Source organism: Anabrus simplex, chromosome 12 (genome assembly GCF_040414725.1).
Source record: "Anabrus simplex isolate iqAnaSimp1 chromosome 12, ASM4041472v1, whole genome shotgun sequence".
Classification (NCBI taxonomy): domain Eukaryota; kingdom Metazoa; phylum Arthropoda; class Insecta; order Orthoptera; family Tettigoniidae; genus Anabrus; species Anabrus simplex.
The window spans coordinates 59,042,430-59,069,875 of record NC_090276.1 but is presented as its reverse complement, the minus strand read 5'-3'; the positions used below and the strand labels follow the sequence as shown (position 1 = coordinate 59,069,875).

The 27,446-nt window shown below is 40.3% G+C and overlaps 1 protein-coding gene across 1 annotated transcript in view; it reads left to right on the top strand.

Annotated features, from left to right (window-relative positions):
* Positions 1–26,354, top strand: part of Rheb (Ras homolog enriched in brain) — a 328,978-nt gene extending 302,624 nt beyond the window's left edge. The window contains exon 6 of the mRNA XM_068229889.1: positions 26,331–26,354. The gene's annotated coding sequence lies outside the window, so the exon portion shown is untranslated. The remainder of the gene's footprint in view (positions 1–26,330) is intronic.
* The last annotated feature ends 1,092 nt before the right edge of the window (positions 26,355–27,446 follow it).

The following is a 27,446-nucleotide window of genomic DNA, read 5'->3' as shown; positions in this document are numbered from 1 at the left end:
TAATCTTGACTTCAATAAAATGATACTGCCACTAAAATGCATTTTGTTATTTGTGATCCTAACTTTTAATTGTAAATTGTTTTAAAAATAGCCAATTGTAGATTACTATGTTTAATATTCATTTTTAAAGAGATGTTTTGTCTATAAGATAGTTACTTTAGGAAACATTTAAACTTGAGAAGTACCAGGTGTATTGCATCAATGGAATTACAAGTATGCACAAGAAATATTTTAAAAACCTAAAGAATAGGGGAAGGTGTTAACCCTTTGCTGGAATTACATCCTTGCCAGTTAAAGGTATGCATGTAGTATTCTTACTGCTTCCATTCATGGTAAAGATAATGATTTACTTCTATTTTTCAAGCCCTGATGCTACACAACATAAACAGTTATCCATATTCCTGCCAAAATACTCCCATCTCAGCAGGGCTCAAATCAGAAGAGCAACAGAGATCACTGATTAATCTAACATCTACCATGAATGCTAAATTAGAGCTTCACATTCATCCTCATCAGACTACGATTCATTTCTTAGATTTTGTGGGATGATGGAAAAGGATCAGTCTTGAGTGACAGACCCTTGCAGCTGTCTGAAGTTGGAGGGAGCCCTATTCTTCCATCTGCCACTTGCTATGTTCCGGATGTTCCTATTGTGAAATTCGTGAAAATCACCTTTTGGTTTATGAAGCAAAATGTGTATTAAAAAAATTGAATTGCCAGAGCAATTACGTTATTCTCATGAGATGAATTGAACCTATCCCTATGGTTCTCAAATATTAAAATATTAATTAATTAATTTATTTACAATTTTACTAACAATTTTCTAGCGATAAGTTCTGTTTATGCCAACTTTGAGAAAGAATGCTGTTTAAATAAAACTGTTGTGTCTGTAATGAATGTTTATAGAATTTCAGTCAGATATTAAAATCCTTTTATTGTGATGAGGACAAGAAACATTAATAAATCATTTATTCTCTTCCCATTGGAATGGAAAGTGTCTCGGAAACTGACAAGACTGAGGTGTGTGTAGAGTGTTTTGCCATAACCTTATTATGCCGATTTGTTTTTTACTACTAGTGTATACATTGTCCTGTGATCACTGCCGGCTAGTGACGTTTTGTATAATTTATTGGAAATAATGCAATTGTGAACAAAGTGTGTTATTGGTTTATCCTACATCATTAGAGCTTTCTGTTATATATCAGCATATTATATATGACAGCAGAGTATAATGATTATTATTATTATTATGGAAGAAATTCATTATGGGCAACATAAGTTTTAAAGCATCGTAAGAGATTTGAAATGTTACAAATCTTATGTGGAATACCTTGTAGAGGAGAGATGTGTTCACTGCGACAGCCAGCGACCCACCGGCCATCCCCTAGAAGTATATTTACTTTTATAACCTAATATAATTTCTCACACACAATTATTCATTGCTCAAGCGTGCTGTAGCATTTCCATTGGCTGAAATATAATGGGATATGTCATTCCCAGCAATGAAGTGAAATGCATTGTTACCAACACGCACACAATAAAAACACAACTAAATGCAATCTGTAATGATACAATGTATAATACAGACCAATAGCTTTGTCACTAGCAGGCATGATAAATTACTTCACCTTTTCGAATGCACTGCTCTCACCATGTGGAATGCTAGAGGCCTAAGGGCCGCTTCGCAGCCCTAACCTGAGGGTTAATGCCCCCAGACCCTCCTCTACTCGGTCACAGTCCAAACCAATCCACTAATTCGTAAGTTGAAAACTAATGCCGCTGCACCTAACAATGTACTGTGCACCGCACGATCACGACCGTCGCGAGAAGTTGGCAAGAAAGAAATAAATGATAGTGTAATCGCATCCTGGTGGTCTGCGCTGAAAGAGTGCTGCAGTAACTGAACATTTGCTGTAAAGTCAACTGTGAATGCTCTACTTTCAAAATTAAAATGTTATTTCCTTGTATTTGTTTGATTTTGTTTTCAAATGATCCAGTCCTAAATGTATCCTTTTCCTTGATTGATAAATATTCTCCCAAGCAGATATTTTGTAACTCCAAAACCAAAATGGAACCCAAGCCTCATACAACCAATAAGGGGTCTTCATCTATCAAGATGACTGCACCCCAGTCCAGTGAGATTGCTTGCAAATATTGGAGTGTCATATGGTAATAAAATAATAATATTATTATTTTTATTTATTATTATTAATTACATACAGTCGTATCAGTACACTATTTTAATTCAAAACCAGTTTTCAGATTCTGAGGTCCATAATCAGTGTTAAAATTATTTAAAACAGTTAAGTCCACATGAGTGTTATAAAAATGAGTTAAAATAAGTTTAAAAAAGTTAAAATGGAGCCTTGTTGCTATCAACTGTAAATTACAAAAAAAGAAGAAAGAAGCAAGATAAACTTACAATGATGTTGCAAAATGTGCGACATACTATAGGAAGGGCTATCTTATCCTCATGCTCACGGTGTTGATCGAGCACTGAACGGATGTACAGAGCGCACTAGAAGCACATGTTATTACATCATCTCAACGTTGTGAACAAAATGTTGATTGCAGTTGTTTCATTTAAAAATTTATCAGGTTCCCATTCCTGCGCCAAGAATATATCAATGTTTCTACGGGTGTTTATTTCAAATCCATAATCAACTTTAAAAATTAATTTTGTCCTTATCGATCCCTGAAAAGCTATGATTATTGTTATAAATGTGATCCACAAAAGCTGATTATCTGTTGTACTTCACTGTCTTGAAATGTTCGTGGTATCTTTGATTTAACGTTCAAATACCTTCAAATACCACCGGACTGAGCCAGGATCGAACCTGCCAAGTTGGGGTCAGAAGACCAGTGCTTCAACCGTCCGAGCCACTCAGCCTGTCTGTCATATGGTCAACGTGACCCTTAGCCAGACTGCTTGGCTAGGGTTGCCAAACCCGTAACATAAAAGTTCAGGACATTTTGATTGAACAAGTCTGCACGTTTCTTCATTCCTTCCATTGTAGAAATAAAGGCAATAATTAACAATAATATTTGAGAATAGTGCATTAACAGCGCAAACTAATGTAAAATTTAATTTATTAAACATAGTTTACATTTACAGAGCGAAGTGGCCACACGTGTTAATGCATTACCGGTATGGAGCTAAGCTCTGCATTTGGGATACGAGCTGGCCCAAGCCCCCTCGCTTGCTGCCCGTCCCCACTTCCAGGCAAAAAGCCAGGACAGTTCTTATTCACAGACCACAATTCTTCTTCATTTCCTCCTCCTCCAGTCAGATTAGTCCCACTGATGCAGGGTTGCTGATGCGGGTCCATTTCCTCCATTCATTTCTGTTGAATACTAGGTCCTCTTCTTTCTGATCCAAGATAACAAGAGTCCTTCTATCTCCTACGGGTCCTCCCTCTTCTTTCGTTCCAGGGAGGAGGTATATCAAAGAGGCTTCTTTCCTCATAACTTCCCCTCCTTATGATCTGGCCAAACCATCTTAGTCTTTGCTTCACCCAGTCCCATAGAGTTTTATTTCTGATTCTATCCTTCCTTGACATGCCGCATGCCCATCACAGCATTTCCATTCCTGTCACCTCCAGCTTTTTTTCAGAGCCTTTTGTTATTGGCACTGTTTGCAAACCACATGTCAAGGTAGGACTCTTATAGGTAAGACCTTTGAAATTTGGTGGTATCCACTTGTCAGACAGGACTCCCGTAGCTGGTTTCCATGTAAACCACCCATACTGGACTCCTCTGCTGATCTCAACTCCAATTCACCATCATTCTGCACCACTGAATCCAGATATCTGAAGGTTTCTGTCAAATTTCAAATATTTCTTCACTACAAAATGCTACATGTACAAATTAGAATGCTAAAATATCATCATCATCATTGTACAGTTCCAGTTTCGCGGATACTGTTAATGGGCCACTTCCACTTCTTCCTGTGCATATACAACTTGTCATGGAGAACATCATCCAGTGTCTATCCTCTGGCCACTAGATCAACCTTGATCATGTCCGTCCATCAGGTTTTAGGTCTTCCTGCAGGTATTTTCCCCTCCACCTGTCTTTCCAAACTTATTCTGGCTGTTCTTGTAGGCTCCATCCTCATCACATGCCCATACCACTGTAGTCTGGATGTGCCGATTTGGTCTAATAGGGATGTCTTTATATTCCGGCTTCTTTCCTCGCCTCCTCATTTCTTAACTTGTCCTGGGCTTCTGGATGGTGGATCTAAGAAATTTCATCTCTGATGCTTGCAGTCTTGATGAATCTCTTTTTTGTGAGGGTGCAAGCTTCAGTACCTTAGGTCAATATTGGTATGAAATAGCTGTTAAACATCATCAGTTTGGCCTGTTCTTGAATCATGTAATCCCATAAAAGTGTTCTTACTTGTTGGTAGAATTCTGATCCCTTTTGCACTCTGTTTGTAATTTCCTTTCTGGTGATTACACTTCCAAGGTAAAGAAAAGGAAAGGAACTCCTAATTCCTACAATTCTTATAAAATGTGTGTTTAGCCGCTGATTTTTGTTTTGAATGTGCCCATGATATCTTTCTAACTGTAACTGTGCTGCTGCCTACCACCGACTGTTATTCAGGTTTACGATACGAAAGAGTGATAGAGAACACTAACTTTCCACAGAGGCATCTCCCCCTGTGGGTGGGGCGGTAGAATAACACCCACGGTATCCTCTGCCTGTCATAAGAGGCGATTTAAAGGGGGCCCAGGGGCTCTGAACTTTGGAGCGTGGGCTGGCGACCATGGGACCCTCAGCTGAGTACTGGCATTGCTTTTGCTTACTTGTGCCAGGCTCCTCACTTTCATCTATCCTATCCGACCTTCTTTGGTCAACTCTTGTTTTTTTCGACCCTGACGCTATTAGGTTTGCGAGGGCTAGGGAGTCTTTCATTTTCACACCCTTCGTGGCCCATGCCTTTCTTTGGCGGATACCTTCATTTTTCGAAGTGTCGGTTCCCTTCCATTTTTTTCTCTCTGATTAGTGTTATATAGAGGATGGTTGCCTAGTTGTACTTCCTCTTAAAACAATAATCAGCACCACCACCGCCACCACGGAGGCATCTCTTGTAATCTGCGTGAAGATCCAGAAAAGACTTCTGATTTGTGAACTAGTAAAAGTCTATGCACCCTCTAGCAGTATATAAGAAATAAATTGACAAGGGAGTTCACCTTTTCAATACAATATATCAAGTAAATAATATTACATCAGTCTTGGGACTCGTTTCAGCCACTTTGTGCCATCTTCAGGCAAAATAAAATTAATCAGATTATGTGATAACTAAAAGATAATACAAGACAACACACGTGTGTTCCATATCAGACGTTAGATATACTGTACATTTCACTATAGAGATTGACTTCATTGCCTGAGGTCGTAACTCTACTTAAAGACATCATATGATAACAAGATCACAACCATAATTTTTGTTTTATATGTATTTTAATGTTATAATTATTCCAGCAACATTATCTTCATCTTGTATACGTATGTTTTAGTTATCACATGATGTTTAATTTTATTTTGGCTGAAGATGGCCGCTAGGTGGCTGAAACTGGTCCCAAGAGTGATCTAATATTATTTACTTTATATATTGTATTAAATTTATAGCCTATAAAAACTCTAGCAGTATACATGGTGTGTCTAAAAAGTACGGTGAATGGATCAACACTGCAATGGCAATGAGTGGTAAGACTTCATGCATGCATGTGTGAATAGAGAGGCATCTTGAGCTGAAGCAGATTAATCGGCAATGGCAAGTCGAACGTAGTGCTTAAGAACACTCTTCTTATAGTACAATGGAGTAACTCATAAAGTTTTGTTACAAATTGGGAAAATGGCTATGGAGATACAAGCGATTTTTGTGCAAGTGTAGGGAACAGAAGCCGTAAGCTGAAAAAGTCCTATGATATAAATTTAATGGTGATCCGTATTGACAGTTGTTATACGCATACTCCACTGTTTTTTGACTATTTTCACCATTTTGGTCCGTATTGACTTATGTACAAATTTCTATAAAATGATTTTCCGCCTTGCCAATACTTTATACTCTTTATTCTATTTAATTACCATAGAGGTACATGTTTCGAGAGCCTCTGCTCTCTTCCTCAGCGGTGCCAAATACTAATTATCTTAGGACTATGGTTCATTGGTATCATATTTCAATTATATACACTGACTGACCGAGCAAATGCAACACCAAGAAGGAGTGGTCAGAACTTTATGCCAATTGCATGGTAGACTGACGTCACTGAGGTATGCTCAAGATGTGAAATGCGCCGCTGTGCTGCGCACGTAGCGAACGATAAATGGGACACGGTGTTGGCGAATGGCCCAATTCGTACCGTGATTTCTCAGCCGACAGTCATTGTAGAACGTGTTGTCGTGTGCCACAGGACACGTGTATAGCTAAGAATGCCGGGCCGCCGTCAACGGAGGCATTTCCAGCAGACAGACGACTTTACGAGGTGTATGGTGATCAGGCTGAGAAGGGCAGGTTGGTCGCTTCGTCAAATCGCAGCCGATACCCATAGGGATGTGTCCACGGTGCAGCGCCTGTGGCGAAGATGGTTGACGCAGGAACATGTGGCACGTGCGAGGGGTCCAGGCGCAGCCTGAGTGACGTCAGCACGCGAGGATCGGCGCATCCGCCGACAAGCGGTGGCAGCCCCGCACGCCACGTCAACCGCCATTCTTCAGCATGTGCAAGACACCCTGGCTGTTCCAATATCGACCAGAACAATTTCCCGTCGATTGGTTGAAGGAGGCCTGCACTCCGGCGCCTGCTCAGAAGACTACCATTGACTCCACAGCATGGACGTGCACGCCTGGCATGGTGCCGGGCTAGAGCGACTTGGATGAGGGAATGGCGGAACGTCGTGTTCTCCGATGAGTCACGCTTCTGTTCTGTCAGTGATAGTCACCGCAGACGAGTGTGGCGTCGGCGTGGAGAAAGGTCAAATCCGGCAGTAACTGTGGAGCGCCCTACCGCTAGACAACGCGGCATCATGGTTTGGGGCGCTATTGCGTATGATTCCACGTCACCTCTAGTGCGTATTCAAGGCACGTTAAATGCCCACTGCTACGTGCAGCATGTGCTGCGGCTGGTGGCACTCCCGTACCTTCAGGGGCTAACCAATGCTCTGTTTCAGCAGGATAATGCCCGCCCACACACTGCTCGCATCTCCCAACAGGCTCTGCGAGGTGTACAGATGCTTCCGTGGCCAGCGTACTCTCCGGATCTCTCACCAATCGAACACGTGTGGGATCTCATTGGACGCCGTTTGCAAACTCTGCCCCAGCCTCGTACGGACGACCAACTGTTGCAAATGGTTGACAGAGAATGGAGAACCATCCCTCAGGACACCATCCGCACTGTTATGGTCTCTGTACCTCGACGTGTTTCTGAGTGCATCGCCGCTCGCGGTGGTCCTACATCCTACTGAGTCGATGCCGTGCGCATTGTGTAACCTGTTATCGGTTTGAAATAAACATCAATTATTCGTCCGTGCCGTCTCTGTTTTTCCCCAACTTTCATCCCTTTCGAACCACTCCTTCTTGGTGTTGCATTTGCTCTGTCAGTCAGTGTATATTAAAATATATGAATTTTAAATTAATTTAATTAGATTTTATCATTTGTGATTGGTAAAATTCTGGTAAAATATGTGACAAATGACAATGTAAATGGGCAAAGAAAAACTTAGAGTAATATTGTAACTAATTTAAAATTCATATATTTTAATATATATAAGTGAAATATGATACCAATGAACCATAGTCCTAAGATAATTAGTATTTGGCACCGCTGAGGAAGAGAGCAGAGGCTCTCGAAACATGTACATGTACGGTAATTAAATAGAATAAAGTGTATAAAGTATTGGCAAGGCGGAAAATCATTTTATAGAAATTTGTACTCCGCTGTTGACGAAAGACTCACTTGAAGCTGGGGGTCATGACACATCCAGTCCCTATCGACAGACTTAACATGTTATTTCCTTACTAGCAAATGTATTAGTGGTTCGCTATGGTATTCTACCTTGTATATAGATTTCTACGTAAATTACTGTACACACAGTGAGTCCGATTATGTTAAATTGCATGTCACTTAGTGCTATCCGAGAAACACCACGGGGAGGACCCCATACATTGTTTCCGATGTAAGGCGCACGTTGGGGAGTTTGATGATAATGGCAAGGCACGTTTCCCACTGCTATTCAAAATCCAGTTCAGAAATTGCTACTATAATGGCAGGCTCACTTGCCTACTGCCATTCGCAATCGAGATGGGGACTTTTCATTATAAATACAGGCCCCTTTTCCTAATGCCAGTCGAATCGAGCTGGAGAGATTTGATTATGATCAAGAAATGCAGCTCTCTCTAACGTATAAGTAATCGAGGTGCGGTAGATGTCGTAGAACCAAAGTTGTAGATCTCCCCAAACTGAGCTGTGATTGTGTTATCTGTTTTGTGATATCACTCGCCGTTTAGCCACCAAAAACCCTGAAATGAAGGTCTGCACCATCATTAAAACTGCCTCCATATTTCGATATTTTTCAGGGGCATAATGTTACACAATTGAACATGTTGGAATTTTTTCTCAAAGGAAAGAGTGTCCAGGTTTATGGATTAGCACTCACATACATACAGAGAAATTAAGGAAGAAAGTTGATATTAATTGGAAATAGAACAGCCAGATAGGACAAATATGTAAATACCAAGTGGATGTTTTGGAAAAATGAAAAATGGAATGTCCCTCACTAAATTGTGATGATATGAGTTACGGATTTTAGAAAACGGTAACAGAGGAGAAATTCAGGCATAGGGATTCTTAGGTATTCACATAAGAAGACATCTTATGGTGTTTTTACTTTAGCCTAAAAGAGGAAAGGCAGAGGCAAGGAATTAAAGCAGAAAACGGAAGTAGAAGAGAAATAAATTATAAAAATTATAAAATTATAAATTATAGCAAATGCCAGGAAACAACTTACATTGTGAAATAATGGGCTATTCTCCGTGGTACTGCTGAAATATTAACAGACACCCTTAGTGCTATTCGAAGATCATTGTACCTTCCAATAGTATTCTACAAATATCCCGCAGAATGGCAGCTTAATGTCCCTCTCACCCTCTACCCAAGGAACAACCAAGAGTTTACAGGAATGACAACAAAAATGGAATTATGCCACTTCCCTGCTGGCAAGCAGCCAGAGATGTTTCCGTGGTAACCGGTAGGTTTGTTGTCGATCTGCACGAGTGTTGGTTGTTCAATGAAGAGCAAAAAACCCGCAGAAAATAGTAATTGTCTCTGACATAGATCAATGAGATAATCAGGACAATAACATTAATGATCTAATTAATGATCTAAGTGATTGATTGATGATAATATTAGCACAACAGGAAGCATTAGGCATAAAAAATAACACAAACCGTAAAAGAAACAAACCCATCAAACCTCCGTCCTCCCAAATATCTATTCCCCCTACCCCCTCTTCTGAAGCCGTTGTAACCGTGACTACAAGCGATACACCTCCTCCCCACTCCACAGCCTTGCCTCTCCCGACAGAAGAGCAAGCTTCAGAACGTACACATCGTTATTTCACTAGATGGAAAGTCACATCAGTTGCCGCTAAACCCCTCCAAGGACACAGTAGGTTGCCTACATAACAAAGTAAGACACCACTTATTTAACCCTTCAAGTTGGTATTAAAAGTTGGCCAAGGTTTACCCTGCAGCGGTAATAAATTGCAGAAAAATATCACAATTTTACATGCTGTCACAAACATTGCTATAACTTCTAAATGACTTGTCTGATTTTGTTCATCATAAATGGATACACAGTCCATATCATGCAGATGTAGCATCTACATATGAAAAGATGGCAGCAAAGTAATAAAATGCCTAATTAACTTCTTGTTGGTAAAATTCGCATCAACAGGTGTCCATGACCACTCGGGTGAGCATTCACTTATATTACTATCATTATGTACATCACACGTAATTTTCTGCTGTGTATAACCATCATGCCCACGGCCGTAGCCGTGTTGAAACACCGGATCCCGTGAGATCTCCGAAGTTAAGCAACATTGAGCGTGGTCAGGAGTTGGATGGGTTGCCACGCGCTGTTGGTGGGGGGTAAGGGAATGGAGGAGCGGAAAGGAACTGGCCACCCTACCGCACATAAACTCCGGCTCAGGAACACCTCTGCAGAGGTTCGGACAGAATAACCCTTACCTTACCTATAATCATCATCACTAACACTTTCATTACCACTCGGATTATTCTCATCACTACTTTCACCTTACATGCGTTAGAGAGCTGCAGTGGATAAATACAGAACATGCTAGGATGCCGCCATATTGTTTACAATGATCAACGTTGATGAAACAAGTTATTTTTACGCCAACACAATGCCGCATTACGGTAGAAGATACTCCCCTGCATAGAATGACACCCTGTGCTGCGAGCCATGCTAAAAGTTCATGTTGACAGCCAACAGGTGGCTCACAGATGTACATCTAAATCATCACCAGCCTAGTCCGTACAGGTATACGTCAGACCGCTCCTGGTTTATGTTTTGTATATCCGTACACATACATGTCGAACCGGCTTGAGCAGTTAAATAATAGGTTCCCTAGTGTAGATTTTAGCGCATATTAATACAAAGCAATCCCCCATTTTTATTCATTGCAGATTTTAGGGAAGCTTTTACATAATAACAACAATAAGACAGCAATCAGTTTCAGACTATCCCATAATAAACAAAATTCCAGAGACTCATTTCACAAAATTAAAGTAAATGTCTATACTCACCTCGGAAAAGAGCAGCTGATAAGAACAGTTTTTTAATTAAAACAGAACATCGATATGAAAATGTTTTAAAAACATTTTAAATAATGAACAACTAGGAAAAACATACACATAAAAGATGAACAAAAGTGCTGTATACTAGAAAATGTTTAACACTTGGTACAGGTGTTGTGCCGGTCAAGGAGTGGCACATATTCCAAAAACGGTGGTAGTTCATCTTGGAGAAAACACAGATAGCATTGGCTGGTCAGATGGCCCTCAAAGAATAGAAAATGTTTTAAATTAGGTTAGAACATACGTAGATCCATTTTCCCTTCCCATTTCACCACCCCACACAACCCTCCTCACATGTTGGAATTATTTTTAATTAGTATTGTTTAAGCATAACAAGACACTTTTTAGGTTCTTTTTTTGAGAAGAATAAAATTCTTCGTAATTTCACCTATGCAGTGTAATGCAGCTGAAGATTTTGCTAAGGAATGTACTACAAATAACTAATTTACCTAAAGCAAATATACCGAGTGGTCCACCAGCTCCTTGCGATCCAGTTTTATGCATCTCTTCATATTTAATACAATTCTGAAAGACATCACTCCCTTTCCCTAAACCGGGGTAATACAACGAGATGTGTGTATATGGGCTAGAAGATGGCAGGAATCATGAGCGCCACTATTACCATTAAGGGTACCTCGAATGGAACCGTAAAACGAGTAGAGGTACGCAGAACACGTACTTTAAAACAGGAGGTGGACGCACAGACCGGGAGCATGGTATTGTATTGGGTGGGAAGTGGGCGCCATAGTTCAAGTGTCGCAGTAGCTCACATGGCAAGTGCGCGGTAGGATGTGTGATTAGTTGACAGTGCTCAAGGGTTAGAAGGTGCAAGTCCCATGCAAGTATTTTTTTATAGCCAGTGGCCTAGGATGTAGGAAGGTTGTGTACTTAATACCGGTATTTTTCACAGACAGATTTGTTTATTTGGCTTGAAGAGACTAGGAAACATGTAACAGGATTTCAGTTATCCACATCGTTTAACGCAGCACCTGCTCAAACTGACGACCTCTGTGGTCGATACAAAGCTGCTCGCGATGTTGTAAGGACCGACTGGCCACATGCAACATCTCTGGCGGCACAGAGCGGCATGCCTCGGTGATGAGCTGTCTAAGGTGACAAGGACTGGCCAGCTACTGTACATAAATCAGTTGTTTTACATGGCCCTACAGAAAAAAATCCGGGGGCATAAGATCGGGAGATCTGGCGGGCTAGGGGACAGGTCCTCCCCTTCCTATCTATTTATCAGGATACGTCACATGGAGATGGTTCCGGACGATCACCGCCGCGTGCGGTGGAGTTCTGTCATGTTGAAACCAAATCCTGCAGCGTTCAAGGAGTGTCACATGGTCTAAAAATGGTGGTAGTTCATCTTGGAGAAAACGCAGATAGTGTTGGCTGGTCAGATGGCCCTCAAAGAAAAGGGGTCTGATGAGGTGAACATCCATGATTCCACACTATACATTCACGCCCCATAGTACCCAAGAAGTTGTCTGTCGCACCCAATGGGGATTATCCGCACACCAGTAGTGCATATTATGGCGATTAATGGTTCCATTGTTGTGGAATCATGTTTCATCCGTAAATAAGAAAGTCGCTAGAAAAGCAGGATCAGTGTCCACATCCATTGACATAACGCCACCTGGGCATTGAAATCATGACCATGGAGCTCTTGGTGTAAGTGCAGATGGTATGGGTGAAACCGGTGGGTATGCAATATCTGCATAAGAGACGATCTGCTGATCTTCGTCTCCTTTGTGTTGGCCCCTGTGCTAGTATGACAGTTACACCGGATATCGTCAAACACAACCTCTTCATTGTCAGCAGATGTCACGGGATGATCTCGAACAGGATATGTCCTTCCCAGAGATGCAGTATCCCGCAGGCATCTTTCTCACTCCAAAATATCATGCCCGTCGGATGTTGTTTATCCGGATAGCGTTCTTGGTACAGGTGTTGTGCCTGGTATACATTCTGTCCAGATTCTCCATAGATAAGTAACATATCCACATACTCGTTGCTGGAGTACATTCACAATTAAGTATTTATTTATTTTCCACCTAGTCGATACAATGATTGCTTAAGGCAATTTTTAATGGTCAAAAGTGGTACATGTTTCGTATATTATCAACATCTTCAGCCACATAACACTGTTTAGATGAAAAATATATAAAATTGACAAAGTAATGCTTTAGAGGAAGTGACCTTAAAATTAACATAAGATTGACAATTTTAAGGTCACTTCCTCTAAAGCAATACTTTGTCAATTTTATATATTTTTCATCTAAACAGTGTTATGTGGCTGAAGATGTTGATAATATACGAAACATGTACCACTTTTGACCATTAAAAATTGCCTTAAGCAATCATTGTATCGACTAGGTGGAAAATAAATAAATACTTAATTGTGAATCTATTGAAGTGCGATACGGACCATGAAGCTGATTTTATGTAAGCTGGAGTACATCTCGAGGCAGTGAATAAACTTTGTGTTGTGAATTGCTTAGAAGGAGGGGAATTCGTGCAGCTACATATTTATCTGCCATCGCATGCTGTTATCGTTCCAATGGGGCATACTTTGCCTTACCTGTAGTCTACAAAGCTTGGAACATGTACGATATAGATAAGTGGCCGCAGACCCTCATCTCCTCATCCTCGTCCAACCCAGCACCATACCCAGTGCAATGATACATACTGTTTTTACAGGGTCAAATAAACAAATCAGTCCTTGGAAGCTATCAAGTATGCAACCTTACCACATCCCAGTAACTGGCTGTTAAGAAAAACTGTTATGTGGGATTCAAACCTCCTACCTCGAACACTGTCTATTATCACATATCACCCAGCCCGCTTTCATGCGAGATACTGTGACACTTGACCTACGGCGCCCACTTCCCAGCTCCTGTTTTAAAGTACGTGTTCTGTGTATCTGTACTCATTTTATGGGTTCATTCGAGGTACCCATAATGAAATAAAGTGGTATTCACGATTCCTGGTGTCTTCTGGCCCATATACACACATCTCGTTGTATTACCCCGGTTTAGGGAAAGGGAGCGATGTCTTTCGGAATTGTAGTAAATATGAAGGGGTGCATAAAACTGGATCACAAGGGGCTGGTGGACCACCCGGTATAGTATCAAACAGGTGGAAATTTACTTTCATTGATTTAATGTGGACAGATTAAAACCAGCATATATGTTAGTAGATGAGGATCACGTTAACCCAGATCACCTTGAAAGTATTCAGTCTGAACAAGGAAACCACTCATCAACACCAATATCGACAACCAGGACACCAATTCTCGATAAAGCAAAAGTAGTACCAAAAAGTGCAATGAAAACACGAGTTGGTAGAACAGCCCATTTTCCAAAATGCTTTCTTGAATCTGTTGTTCTTGTGTAATTTGTAAATATTGCTTTAATTTTTTTACTATTATTTTAGTTCCAAATTAATTTTAAGTTTTGTTTGTACGTTTTCACTGGAGGGAGAGTGATGTAGCAGCTCTATGGAAAAAAAAAAAAAAAAAAAAAAAAAAAAAAAAAAAAAAAAAAAAAGGAAAATAGATTATATGGCATTGTATTGCCTCTGTCGCTGAGAAACTCTTTAAAAAATAAAAAAAATAAAAAAGAGCTCTATAGCTGCAGTCACTTAAGTGTGGACAGTATCCAGTAATCGGGAGATAGTGGGTTCGAGCCCCACTGTCGGCAGCCCTGAAGATGGTTTTCCATGTTTCCCATTTTCACACCAGGCAAATGCCGGCGCTGTACTTTAATTAAGGCCACGGCCGCTTCCTTCCACTTCCTAGGCCTTTCCTATCCCATCGTCGCCATAAGACATATCTGTGTCGGTGCGATGTTCAGCAAATTTAAAAAAAACATACATACATCCATTATCATTATAGACTGTTATGCCTTTCAGCGTTCAGTCTGCAAGCATCTGAGAATTTACTAAACGTCGCCACAATCCTCGTTTTGCAACTAGTGTTGTGGCCTCATTTAGTTCTATACCTCTTATCTTTAAATCGTTAGAAACCGAGTCTAACCGTCGGCTTGGTCTACCTCTACTTCTCTTACCCTCCATAGCAGAGTCCATTATTCTCCTAGGTAACCTATCCTCCTCCAAGAAGATGTACAATATTAGAAGGATCCACCTTTCAATACTCCGTTGTAAGTTGAACTAAAAAGAAGTCACAACTTGTTTATTGGGACCGGTTTTGACACATTACAAGTGTCATCATCAGCCAAATAGTAAAATAGGGCAAGATATAAAGATCTTAAAACAACTAATACATTGAACACAGGCAAAAAATTAACATTGATTCATATCGTAGTAATTCAGTTAATGTCCAAAACACAATGATCGCAGTCAAGAGAGTAAACAGAACATCATTGTCTTGCGCCGAAAACAAATGTAGTTGAAGTTCACAAGCAGGTCAAGTATGCACTTATGTAGAGTCGTTGCTAGGCAGGTCTTGTAGGCATTTGTTTCTCAGGCCAAAGAGTAAAAGGTGACGTAATTGAAGTCTTAGGAAAACAGTGTAGGATTTAATTTCGTCAAATTCAAAGTAGGTATATAAGTTTGAAAATAATTTAAAACATTAAAAAGAATAAAGTCAAATAAAAATATATGAAAAATAGGAAGAAATAATAAAAGAAAATTGCAATGTGAGGTTCAACTCGAAACAACTTGCCGTAGTAATTGATAGATGAATGGGAGATGATAAATAGAGAAAAGGTTGGGGAACGTTTATTAGAGGGTGGTGGTGGTGGTGGTGGTGGTGATTATTGCTATTAGAGGAAGTACAAATGGGTAAATATCTTCTATATAACACTAAACCGAAGTAAAAAAGAGGAAGAGGTCCGACACTTCGAAAAATGAAGATATCGGTAAAAGGAAGACAAGGGCCACGAAGGGCGTGAAAATGAAAGACTCCCTAGCCCTCGCAAACCTAATAGTGTCGGGGTCGGAAAAGAACAAGAGTTGACCAAGGGAGGTCGGACAGGGTAGATGAAAGTGAGGAGCCTGGCACAAGTAAGTGGAAGCAATGCCAGGACTCAGCTAAGGGTCCCGTGGTCGCCAACCCACGCTCCGAAGTTCAGAGCCCCTGGGGGGTTAGAGATTGGGAAGGAAAGGAAAAATGGAAGGGATCCGATATTTCAAAAAATGAAGATATCGGCCAAAGGAAGAAAAGGGCCACAAAGGGCGTGAAAATGAAAGACTCCCTAGCCCTCGGAAACCTAATAGCATCAGGGTCAGAAAAGAACAAGAGTTGACCAAGGAAGGTTGGACAGGATAGATGAAAGTGAGGAGCCTGGCACAAGTAAGTGGAAGCAATGCCAGGACTCAGCTAAGGGCCCCGTGGTTGCCAACCCACGCTCCGAAGTTCAGAGCCCCTGGGGCTTAGAGGGTGGGACGGAAAAGGAAGGAAAAAGGGGGAGTGGGGGAAACTAAGGAGGATCAAAGGGGGTGTTGCGGAAGGGGGAAGTGGCATGAGAGGGTATTGTCTTTCATTTTCACACTCTTCATGGCCCTTGTCTTCCTTTGGCCGATATCTTCATTTTTTGAAATATCGGATCCCTTCCATTCTTCCTTTCCTTCCCACTCTCTAACCCCCCAGGGGCTCTGAACTTTGGAGCGTGGGTTGGCGACCATGGGACCCTTAGCTGAGTCCTGGCATTGCTTCCACTTACTTGTGCCAGGCTCCTCACTTTCATCTATCCTATCCGACCTCCCTTGGTCAACTCTTGTTCTTTTCCGACCCCGACACTATTAGGTTTGCGAGGGCTAGGGAGTCTTTCATTTTCACGCCCTTCGTGGCCCTTGTCTTCCTTTTACCGATATCTTCATTTTTCGAAGTGTCGGACCTCTTCCTCTTTTTTACTTCGGTTTAGTGTTATATAGAAGATATTTACCCATTTGTACTTCCTCTAATAGCAATAATATCCACCACCACCACCACCACCACCACCACCCTCTAATAAATGTTCCCCAACCTTTTCTCTATTTATCATCTCCCATTCATCTATCAATTACTACGGCAAGTTGTTTCGAGTTGAACCTCACATTGCAATTTTCTTTTATTATTTCTTCCTATTTTTCATATATTTTTATTTGACTTTATTCTTTTTAATGTTTTAAATTATTTTCAAACTTATATACCTACTTTGAATTTGACGAAATTAAATCCTACACTGTTTTCCTAAGACTTCAATTACGTCACCTTTTACTCTTTGGCCTGAGAAACAAATGCCTACAAGACCTGCCTAGCAACGACTCTACATAAGTGCATACTTGACCTGCTTGTGAACTTCAACTATATTTGTTTTCGGCGCAAGACAATGATGTTCTGTTTACTCTCTTGACTGCGATCATTGTGCTTTGAACATTAACTGAATTACTACGATATGAATCAATGTTAATTTTTTGCCTGTGTTCAATGTATTAGTTGTTTTAAGATCTTTATATCTTGCCCTATTTTACTATTTGGCTGATGATGACACTTGTAATGTGTCGAAACCGGTCCCAATAAACAAGTTGACTTCTTTTTAGTTCAACTTACAACGGAATATTTAAAGGTGGATCCTTCTAATATTATACATCTTCTTATTTCTCTATTCAATACGGAACAATCATGAAGTTTTTAACTTAAAAAAAAACTATCCTCCTCCATTCGCCTCACATGACCCCACCACCAAAGCCGGTTTATGCATACAGCTTCACCCATCAAGTTCATTCCTAAATTAGCCTCTATCTCATCATTCTGAGTACCCTTCTGCCATTGTTCCCACCTGTTTGTACCAGCAATCATTCTTGCTACTTTCATGTCTGTTACTTCTAACTTATGAATGAGATATCCTGAGTCCACCCAGCTTTCGCTCCTGTAAAGCAAAGTTGGTCTGAAAACAGACCGATGTAAAGATAGTTTTGTCCGGGAGCTGACTTCCTTCTTACAGAATACTGCTGATCGCAACTGCAAGCTCACTGCATTAGCTTTACTACACCTTGATTCAATCTCACTTACTATATTACCATCCTGGGAGAACACACAACCTAAATACTTGAAATTATTGACCTGTTCTAGTTTTTTATCATCTGACAACTGAATTTCTTAGCTACTGACATCAATTTAGTCTTCGAGAGGCTAATTTTCATACCATACTCATTGCACCTATTTTCAAGTTCCAAGATATTAGACTGCAGTAACTACTCTAGGTTTGTGAAAGCTACTCTAACATGCGCTAAAAGACATATTCCCCGCGGAGTGAGAAAGGACTTTATTCCAGGGTGGGATGAGGCTTGTGAAGTACTTTATGAGGATTTCCAGGAGAGTGGTGAAAATGATGTAGCTGACGAGCTCCTTCATAAACTAGATGAAGCTAGACGAAGCAGATGGAAGGAAACCATAGATACACTGGACTTCAGACACTCAAGTAGAAAAGCTTGGAGTCTTCTAAAGAAGCTGGGAAGAATACCTTACAGTCCCCAGCTGAAACCAGAGGTTTCACCTAATCATATTGCTAGTCGCATTGCCAGTTTGTCCAAATCCAAGCCAGACAAATTACACAAAAGGTTTATAAAAAACGAAATGTTCCGTTTGAAAAAGGAGTACACTACTTCTTTCAACATTTCTGCTCCTTTTACTGAGCAAGAGCTTTTGCTTGCCTTAAATGAATTGAAAAATGGAAAATCCCCAGGTTTTGATGGTATACACCCAGAATTTTTGAAGCACTGTGGAAAAAATGTAAGGAACTGGCTAGTGCAGTTTTTTTCAAACATACTCCGAACAAGTCAACTCCCTTCAGAGTTTAAACGAACTAAGATACTAGCTATCTTAAAACCTGGTAAACCTACGGATTCTGTTGAAAGCTATAGACCAATTGCCTTAATGAGTGTCTGCTTTAAGCTCTTGGAAAGGCTTATCTACAATAGAATAAGTCCTCTAATTTTTAAAATCATTCCAATCGAACAGGCTGGTTTTAGACCTCAACGTAGTTGTGAAGATCAGGTGCTTGCACTGACAACACATATTGAGACAGGTTTTGAAAAGCAATTAAAGAGTGGTGCAGTGTTTATTGATCTAACAGCTGCATATGATACAGTGTGGAGAGAAGGTATTGTGTATAAGTTCTTTAAACTGACAAAGTGTAGTCAAATGTCGTGTCTGATTAACAATATGCTCTCAAACAGAATTATCCAGGTAGTCATGCATACAAATCACAGCAAAATAAAGGTACTTAACAATGGTTTACCTCAAGGATCTGTTCTCTCTCCATTACTGTTTAACTTGTATATTGCAGACATACCTGTCACGAGCTCTCGTCAGTTTGCTTATGCCGACGATCTGGCAATAATTAGTCAGCATGTGGATGCTAATGTGATAGAGAGAACTTTAAATGCAGATCTGGATGTTTTGTGCACATACTTCAAAACGTGGTGCTTGAAACCAAGCCCTAGTAAAACGGAAACCTGCTTCTTCCATTTAAATAACCGGCAAGCGAATATCACCTTGAAAGTGTCACTTAATGGAAGTCTTCTCCCTCACAATGCCAACCCCAAATATCTTGGAGTTACTCTCGACCGAACGCTATCATACAGGAAACATCTAACCAACCTAGCAGCCAAATTAAGGTCACGCAACAACATCATTCACAAACTTGCTGGCTCCACATGGGGAGCCTCTGCATCTACTTTGCGTACTTCAGCTATGGCGCTGGTGCTTTCCACAGCTGAGTACTGTTCTTCCGTATGGATCAACAGCTCTCATGCTAAAAAGGTGGACACGGTCCTGAATGAAACAATGCGTGTCATAAGTGGCACAGTAAAATCTACTCCTCTTTTCTGGTTGCCAGTGCTCAGCCACATAGAACCTCCTAGAATTAGAAGATTGAACAATTTGTTTAGAGAATACAGCAAGATATTAACCAATCCTGATCTCCCCATCCATGAAGATGCTAACGTCAGATTCAGCCGCCTCAAATCAAGATCTCCTCCTATTCAAACAGCACAGGAACTTGTTAGAAGGGATTTCAATCCAAAAGCAGATTGGCAACAAGAGTGGAACAGCGTAGCTCCGACTCAATGGCGGGCATTGTTCAATTATAAGAATCTTCCAGCTGGCTTTGATTTATCCCGCAAGACATGGGTAGCCCTCACCAGAGTCCGTACTAACCACGGGAGATGTGGTTCAATGATGTTTAAATGGGGTATGAGATCTTCCCCAGCCTGTGACTGTGGGGCAGTTAAACAGACTATCGACCATATCGTCACCGAATGCATTGGAAGGGCATTCGCTGGATCTAGCCAGGACTTTGTGGTGGCTTCTGCTGAGGCCATACAATGGCTAGAAAATTTGGATCTAAATCTTTGAACCCTTTTGCTTGCATGATTGTTTTCAATGTTATGTGTATATCTTATAATTATGTATATAATGGTTTGTGCTTACTGTTCATTTATATTTAATCTTTGTATTGTTTTGTGTACGTTACCATACGCTAATAATAATCAGCATAGGCCAAACTGCTTACTATTTCCACCTAACTGAATCCCTCCCTGCCATTTTATACCTTTCAGCAGATGATCCATGTAAACTACGAACAGCAAAGGTGAAAGATTACAGCCTTGTCTAACCCCTGTAAGTACCCTGAACCAAGAACTCATTCTACCATCAATTCTCACTGAAGCCCAATTGTCAACATAAATGCCTTTGATTGATTTTAATAATCTATCTTTAATTCCATAGTCCCCTGGTATAGTGAACATCTTTTCCCTCGGTACCCTGTCATATGCTTTCTCTAGATCTACAAAACATAAACACAACTGCCTATTCCTTTCGTAGCATTTTTCAATTACCTGGCGCATACTGAAAATCTGATCCTGACAGCCTCTCTGTGGCCTGAAACCACACTGGATTTCATCTAACTTCCTCTCAACAACTGATCACACCCTCCCTTCCAAGATGCCAGTGAATACTTTGCCTGGTATACTAATCAATGAGATACCTCGATAGTTGTTGCAATCCTTCCTGTTCCCTTGCTTATAGATAGGTGCAATTACTGCTTTTGTCCAATCTGAAGGTACCTTACCAACACTCCATGCTAATTTTACTACTCTATGAAGCCATTTCATCCCTGCCTTTCCACTATACATCACCATTTCAGATCTAATTTCATCTATTCCTGCTGCCTTATGACAATGGAGTTTATTTACCATTCTTTGCACTTCCTCCAGCATAATTTCACCAACATCATTTTCCTCCTCCCCATGAACTTGGCTGTTTGTTTACATTGAGAAGATGTTCAAAATATTCCCTCCACCTCTCCAGTGATTCCCTGGGATCTATTATGAGTTCACCTGAATTACTCAAAACACTGTTCATTTCCTTTATCCCTCCCTTCCTAAGATTATTACTGTCCAGAAAGGTTTCCCTGCTGCTTGACCTAGATTTTCCAGGTTATTACCAAAATCTTCCCATGACTTCTTTTTGGATTCAACAACTATTTGTTTCGCTCTGTTTCCTTTATCTATGTACAAATCCCTATCTGCCTCGGCCCTTGTTTGGAGCCATTTCTGATAAGCCTTCTTTTTACGTTTAAGGCTACTATAACTTCATCATTCCACCAAGATGTTCGCCTTTTCCCATCTTTACACACAGTTGTTCCTAGGCATTCCCTTGCTGTTTCTACTACAGCATCCCTGTATGCCACCCATTCACTTTCTATATCCTGAACCTGCTTACTGTCTACTGTTCGAAACTTCTCACTAATCATATCCATGTACTTCTGTCAAATTTCCTTGTCCTGGAGATTTTCTACCCTTATTCGTTTGCAGACAGATTTTACTTTCTCTACCCTAGGCCTAAAGATACTTAGTTCACTACAGATCAGATAGTAGTCTGTATCATCGAAAAATCTGCGAAAAACTCGTACATTGGTACCCCCAGCCTCCCAGGTGTGGCGGTGAATAGCCTTATGCTTGAAGAATGTATTCGTAACAGCTAAACCCATACTAGCACAGAAATCCAGCAAACGCTTCCCATTCCAATTAGCTTCCATATCTTCCCCACATTTACCAATCACCCTTTCGTATCCTTCAGTTCTGTTCCCAACTCTCGCACTGAAATCGCCCATTAGCACTATTCTATCCTTGCTGTTCACCCTGACCACGATGTCACTCAATGCTTCATAAAACTTGTCAAATTCATTCTCATCTGCACCCTCACATGGTGAATACACGGACACAATTCTTGTCCTAATTCCTCCAACTGACAAATCTACCTACATCATTCGCTCATTTACATGCCTAACAGAAACTATGTTGCGTGCAATGGTATTCCTGATAAAGAGCCCTACCCCAGACTCTGCCCTTCACTTTCTAACACCCGTCAAGTACAATTTATAATCTCCTATCTCTTCCTCATTATCTCCCCTTACCCGAATATCACTTACTCCTAGCACATCCAGATGCATCCTCTTTGCTGACTCAGCCAGTTCTACCTTCTTTCTTCCATAAGCCCCATTAATATTGATAGCTCCCCATCGAATTCCATTTGATCGCCAAGTTTGTTTCCAAGGAGTCCCTCGCCTGTCAAATGGGGGTGAGTCTCCATTACTCCCATAGGTCCAAGGCTTGCTTAAAATGTTCTGAGCTCGGTAAATTCATGAAGCAGGATGCTACCCTACTTGCACATAGTACAAGTGAGGATCTCTCCTCTAACTGGTTATGGACCACCGGTGAATTGTATAGTCCTAGCCACCTGCGCACAAGGAGGGCCACGACTCAGAATATGTCCGAGATGCCCACTCCCATTCCATAGCAGCTGGTATCCCAACTCTCAGGACCACGTACTAGGCCACTCAGCTGTTGCCCATGGTTCACAAACTAGGACGTGACTACAGTAACCCACAAACATTCTTTAAAAAAAATTGTTGTAACAATCTTCTTTTTAGAGATGGCAAAAGTTGGTGACTTGAAATAAATGGAGTCATTTCTAAAATATTTGTGGTCTAGTATTGATAAGTGATACAGTAATAGTTCTATTGTATTATCAAACCTTTTGTGATTTTGATTAAACCCACTTCATTTTGCTGTTTTTATGCAATTTACATTTTGTCAACACTACTTTTCTCCATCGACTGAGGTTTATGTGCTACTAGCTGAAGTGGCCATGCTTCGCTATGGAATGAGCAGGCCACAGACAGCCGTAAACACCTCTGCCATATTCCGTTAAGTTTGCGCACCGCTCATTCTGATCAGCACCTTAGAGTAGGGATAGAACAGCCGAATTACTATGATGAACCAGAGTGTTACGTACCAATAGTTATCAGAAAATTTATGAACCAGAGGAATGGCATGCTAAAGAAACAAAGTTATCTAACTCCCCAGCTACTTCCCGCCAATATTCAGGCAGGCTGTTTTACTCGGGGCACAGCAGTAATCCCATCTATCGGAGATAAGTGGGAGCTGAAGAGACAAAGCACATATTGTTATTGTTGATCAATTTTATGAGCTTTTGATATTGGAGGCCTTCATATTTAGTTTTCTTGTGACTTTGTGATATTAGAGCACCTGATGAGAAGAGACTTCTTTCAAGACTCCCTCTTGTCATATTCTTAAAGCGATCATTATGATTCAAAGAATTGTTCCTTTACAATTTTTTTCTCATTTTTATAGTCATCTTCACAATTTTCCTTGTCGATATGAACTAATGACCATGCGGTTTTACACCTTAAGACAATATGATAACAACCATTGTCAGTTAAAATCATTGAACAATACTTCCATGTTAGCAATTCTCAACGGTGGTATGGACTAAGCGACAAATGTCTGAATTCATGAATTCTGTTATCATACTTCGTACGGTAAAATTGAATTACGACATATATGGTCGGAAATTGTATTCTCTATCATTTTTATTATGTAGTAGCTATTTTTCGATAGGACCAATGACATAGATATTTAAAAATTAAATTTTAGACGCCTTCCCCTAAACTAATATTTCATGCAGCATGTAGGCCTATAATGATATTTATAGCCTAGACTGTTCTACTTACACCATGGAGTGTAACACCTTATTACCCAACTTAACATACTGTTTTTCATGCAATTCTGTTCACACATTTTCTCATGGCTCGGTGTTGTTTGATATGAACTTAGCAACAAAAATTGAAATTAGTGTATTTCTCAGTTATTATAGCAGATATGGTAAAAATGTATAAGGCATAAATGATCGGAAATTTAATTCTATATAATTTTAGCTATGTAATATTTATCAATAGGACCACTAATAACATAAATATTTGAGAACTAAATTTTAGGCCTTTCCCGAAAGGCCATTTCACTCAACATGAATAAATTTATTTATTGCCTAGATTGTAGTCCCTCATTCTCCAACTTAACATACTGATTTTTTAAAAATTCTCTTCAGCCATTTTCTCGTGATGCACGTAGATACAGACAGACAGAAAAGACGGAAAATTAAACAGTGCATTTCCTTGTTACTGTGGACACAACCATTATAAAAATACTATTATTTTACAATTTTATTTTACAATTCTGATCAATGTACAGACAAAACGCTTATTATATATATATAGATTTGGGGATTTCTTACGATGCCTCGTAATTTGGGCCTTGAGTTGCTCTTGGAGGACTTTTCACATTGGCTGTGAATATACATTTTTTTAAATAGCTGTTTCAATTTTTTGTAATTCTCTTACATTATAGCGTTGCCTGGTAAAGGTAGAAAATGCTGGGGAATGACCGGTGGATTAAATCCACTTTCTTATAATCCTTGCCCTGCTACTACTTCAAGAATTATTTCCTACTAGCTGCAATGCCCGTCATTGACGGGAACGTAGGTATTTCAAAGTTAAAATTTAGGTGCCTTCCCCTAAACTAACATTTTATTCAGCATGAATCAAGTTATTTATAACCTAGACTGCAGTGCTTCATTCCTCGAATTTAAATACCAATTTTCATTCAATTCTATTCACACATTTTTCAAAATTTACAAATATCTCTGTCATTATAGCCGGAACGGTATAAATGTTGCATAAGGATGTGGCGACCCCATCGCCCAGTAGGCAACCACTGCAGTCAGTCGCCCGAGTATTGGCGGGTAAACCATAGATCTAGCTGACATGAGGAAATGCTTGTCAGGCACTGGCCATCTAGTGCAAAACCAAACAGTTGCGCGAAGCCCACGATACGCCCAGCAAGCCAGTGGTTAGTCTTTTATCGCTTTCAAACGTAAAAGAGCCTCAAATCGAAGTTATTACCTTATGTGACACAGTCCTTGAGCAGATCTATCAGGTATGACGGCCAACATGGCTCCAATGATAGACGGAACAAGAGAAAACTTTGAATTGGGACCATGAATATATTGACCCTAACTGGTAAGACTGAAGAACTCATAGATATGATGCAAAGGAGAAACATATCTATATTGGGTCTGAGCAAAACAAAATGGAGAAAGACAGGCAGCAAAGTTCTCAGAGGTGGCTACAAATTATATTGGTGTGGACTGGAAAAGGAGGCCAAAAATGGTGTGGGAATTTTAGTGACAAAAGATATGGATGCCGTGTCAGAAGTTTCCTATAAGAACGACAAAATCATAAAATTACCTATACAATTAGAGTCAACAAATTACATGATTGCACAAACTGGATTCCGTGCTGATGATAAAGAAAATTTCTTCGAGACTTAGATGAAGCAAACGATGAAGAAACCATTATCATTATTGGAGACCTAAATGCACAAGTTGGAGCAAACATACAAGGCTGTGAGGATATTGTTGGGCCACATGGGTTTGGAAAGAGAAATGCAGAAGGCAAATAACTGATTGAGCTTTGTGGAAGAAATGGCATGATCGTAAAGAACACCTTCTTCAAAAAACAGAAGAGCCACAGCATTTGCCTGGTGTGAAAGTGGGAAACCACAGAAAACCATCTTCAGGGCTGCCGATAGTGGGGTTCGAACCCACTATCTCCTGATACTGGATGGCAAATATAAATCTCTGATCGATTATGTCATGACAAAGAAAGGTGGGGGAAAATGGTTGACTAATGTCAAGGTGATTCCCAGTGAAAATATGGACAACGACCATAGATTGCTGATCATGGAATTGCTATTTGCTTCACGTCGCACCGACACAGATAGGTCTTATGGCGACAATGAGATAGGAAAGTCCTAGGAATGGGAAGGAAGCAGCTGTGGCCTTAATTAAGGAACAGCCCCAACATTTGCCGGGTGTGAAAATGGGAAACCACAGAAAACCATCTTCAGGTCTGTTGACAGTGGGGTTCAAACCCACTATCTCCCGATTACTGGATACTGATGATATAGATGTTGATTTCCATAGGGAATCTGAAATATTTGTCCTGAATGAGCAAATTTATAATACCAGTGGCCTCCACGGTATGCACTAGCCAGCGTATTGGTAGGTGTGCTAGGTACCAACTGACGAGCCCACCCTAGCACACGAGGGCGAAACGCTGGCAACCAAGAATGAGCTAGCTGGAAAATTTATAATGTCCAATAATGGACCATTTATATTAGTATTACTGGATACTGGTCGCACTTAAGCGACTGCAGCTATCGAGCTCGGTGATCATGGACTTGGACCATATGACAAATGAAATTCAGAAGAAAACAAAGAAGAAACAAAAAATAAAGATATGGAAATTAGAAAAAGCTCAGTTCCAGGAAGAATATCAGAATAGAATACAAGAGAACCTACCACGGGGAGAAACAATAACAGTATAGGAAGAGTGGAAAATTTTTAAAGATACATTTGTGGGAGAATCTAAATAACTTTGTGGGTTAAAAGGATCAACCATGAAGGAAAAAGAGACACCTTTGTGGAATGACAAAGTCAAAACAGACATTAAAGCAATAAACCAAGCAAAAAAGATGCTAGATTAAAAAATATATATATATATATATCCAAGAATGCGCAAGGCAACAAGTTAATAGACTACAGGAACTTCATAGAACAAAGAAATCCAATGTTAATAGGGTAGTGTCGGCGAGTTGGCCATGCGATTAGGAGCGCGCAGCTGTGAGCTTGCATCCGGGAGATAGTGGGTTCGAACCCCACTGTCGGCAGCCCTGAAGATGGCTTTCCATGTTTTCCTATTTTTACACCATGCAAATGCTGGGGCTGTACCTTAATTAAGGCCACGGCTGCTTCCTTCCCATTCCTAGGCCTTTCCTATCCCATCGTCGCCATAAGACCTATTTGTGTTGGTGCGACATAAAAAACAAAAAGAAGGTAGTAAGAGAAGAGAAGGAAAAGCATGGAATGAGTTTGTGGATAAATTGGAATTACACAGCAGAGGAAATAGGAAATTATTGTACAGGGTAGTCAAGAACAGAAGGTGTGAACAAGAGGATATAAAGGTAATAGAAGGGGACAACGGAACCTTATTACGAGAAGATGAAACAAGGAATGAATTTAAGACTTTTTTTGATAATCTTTTAAATGGAGTAGCGAGCACTACATCAGGCATTGAGGCACCGTGTAGTAGTAACAAGGAAAGTAGAAGCATACAACCCCCAATTACATG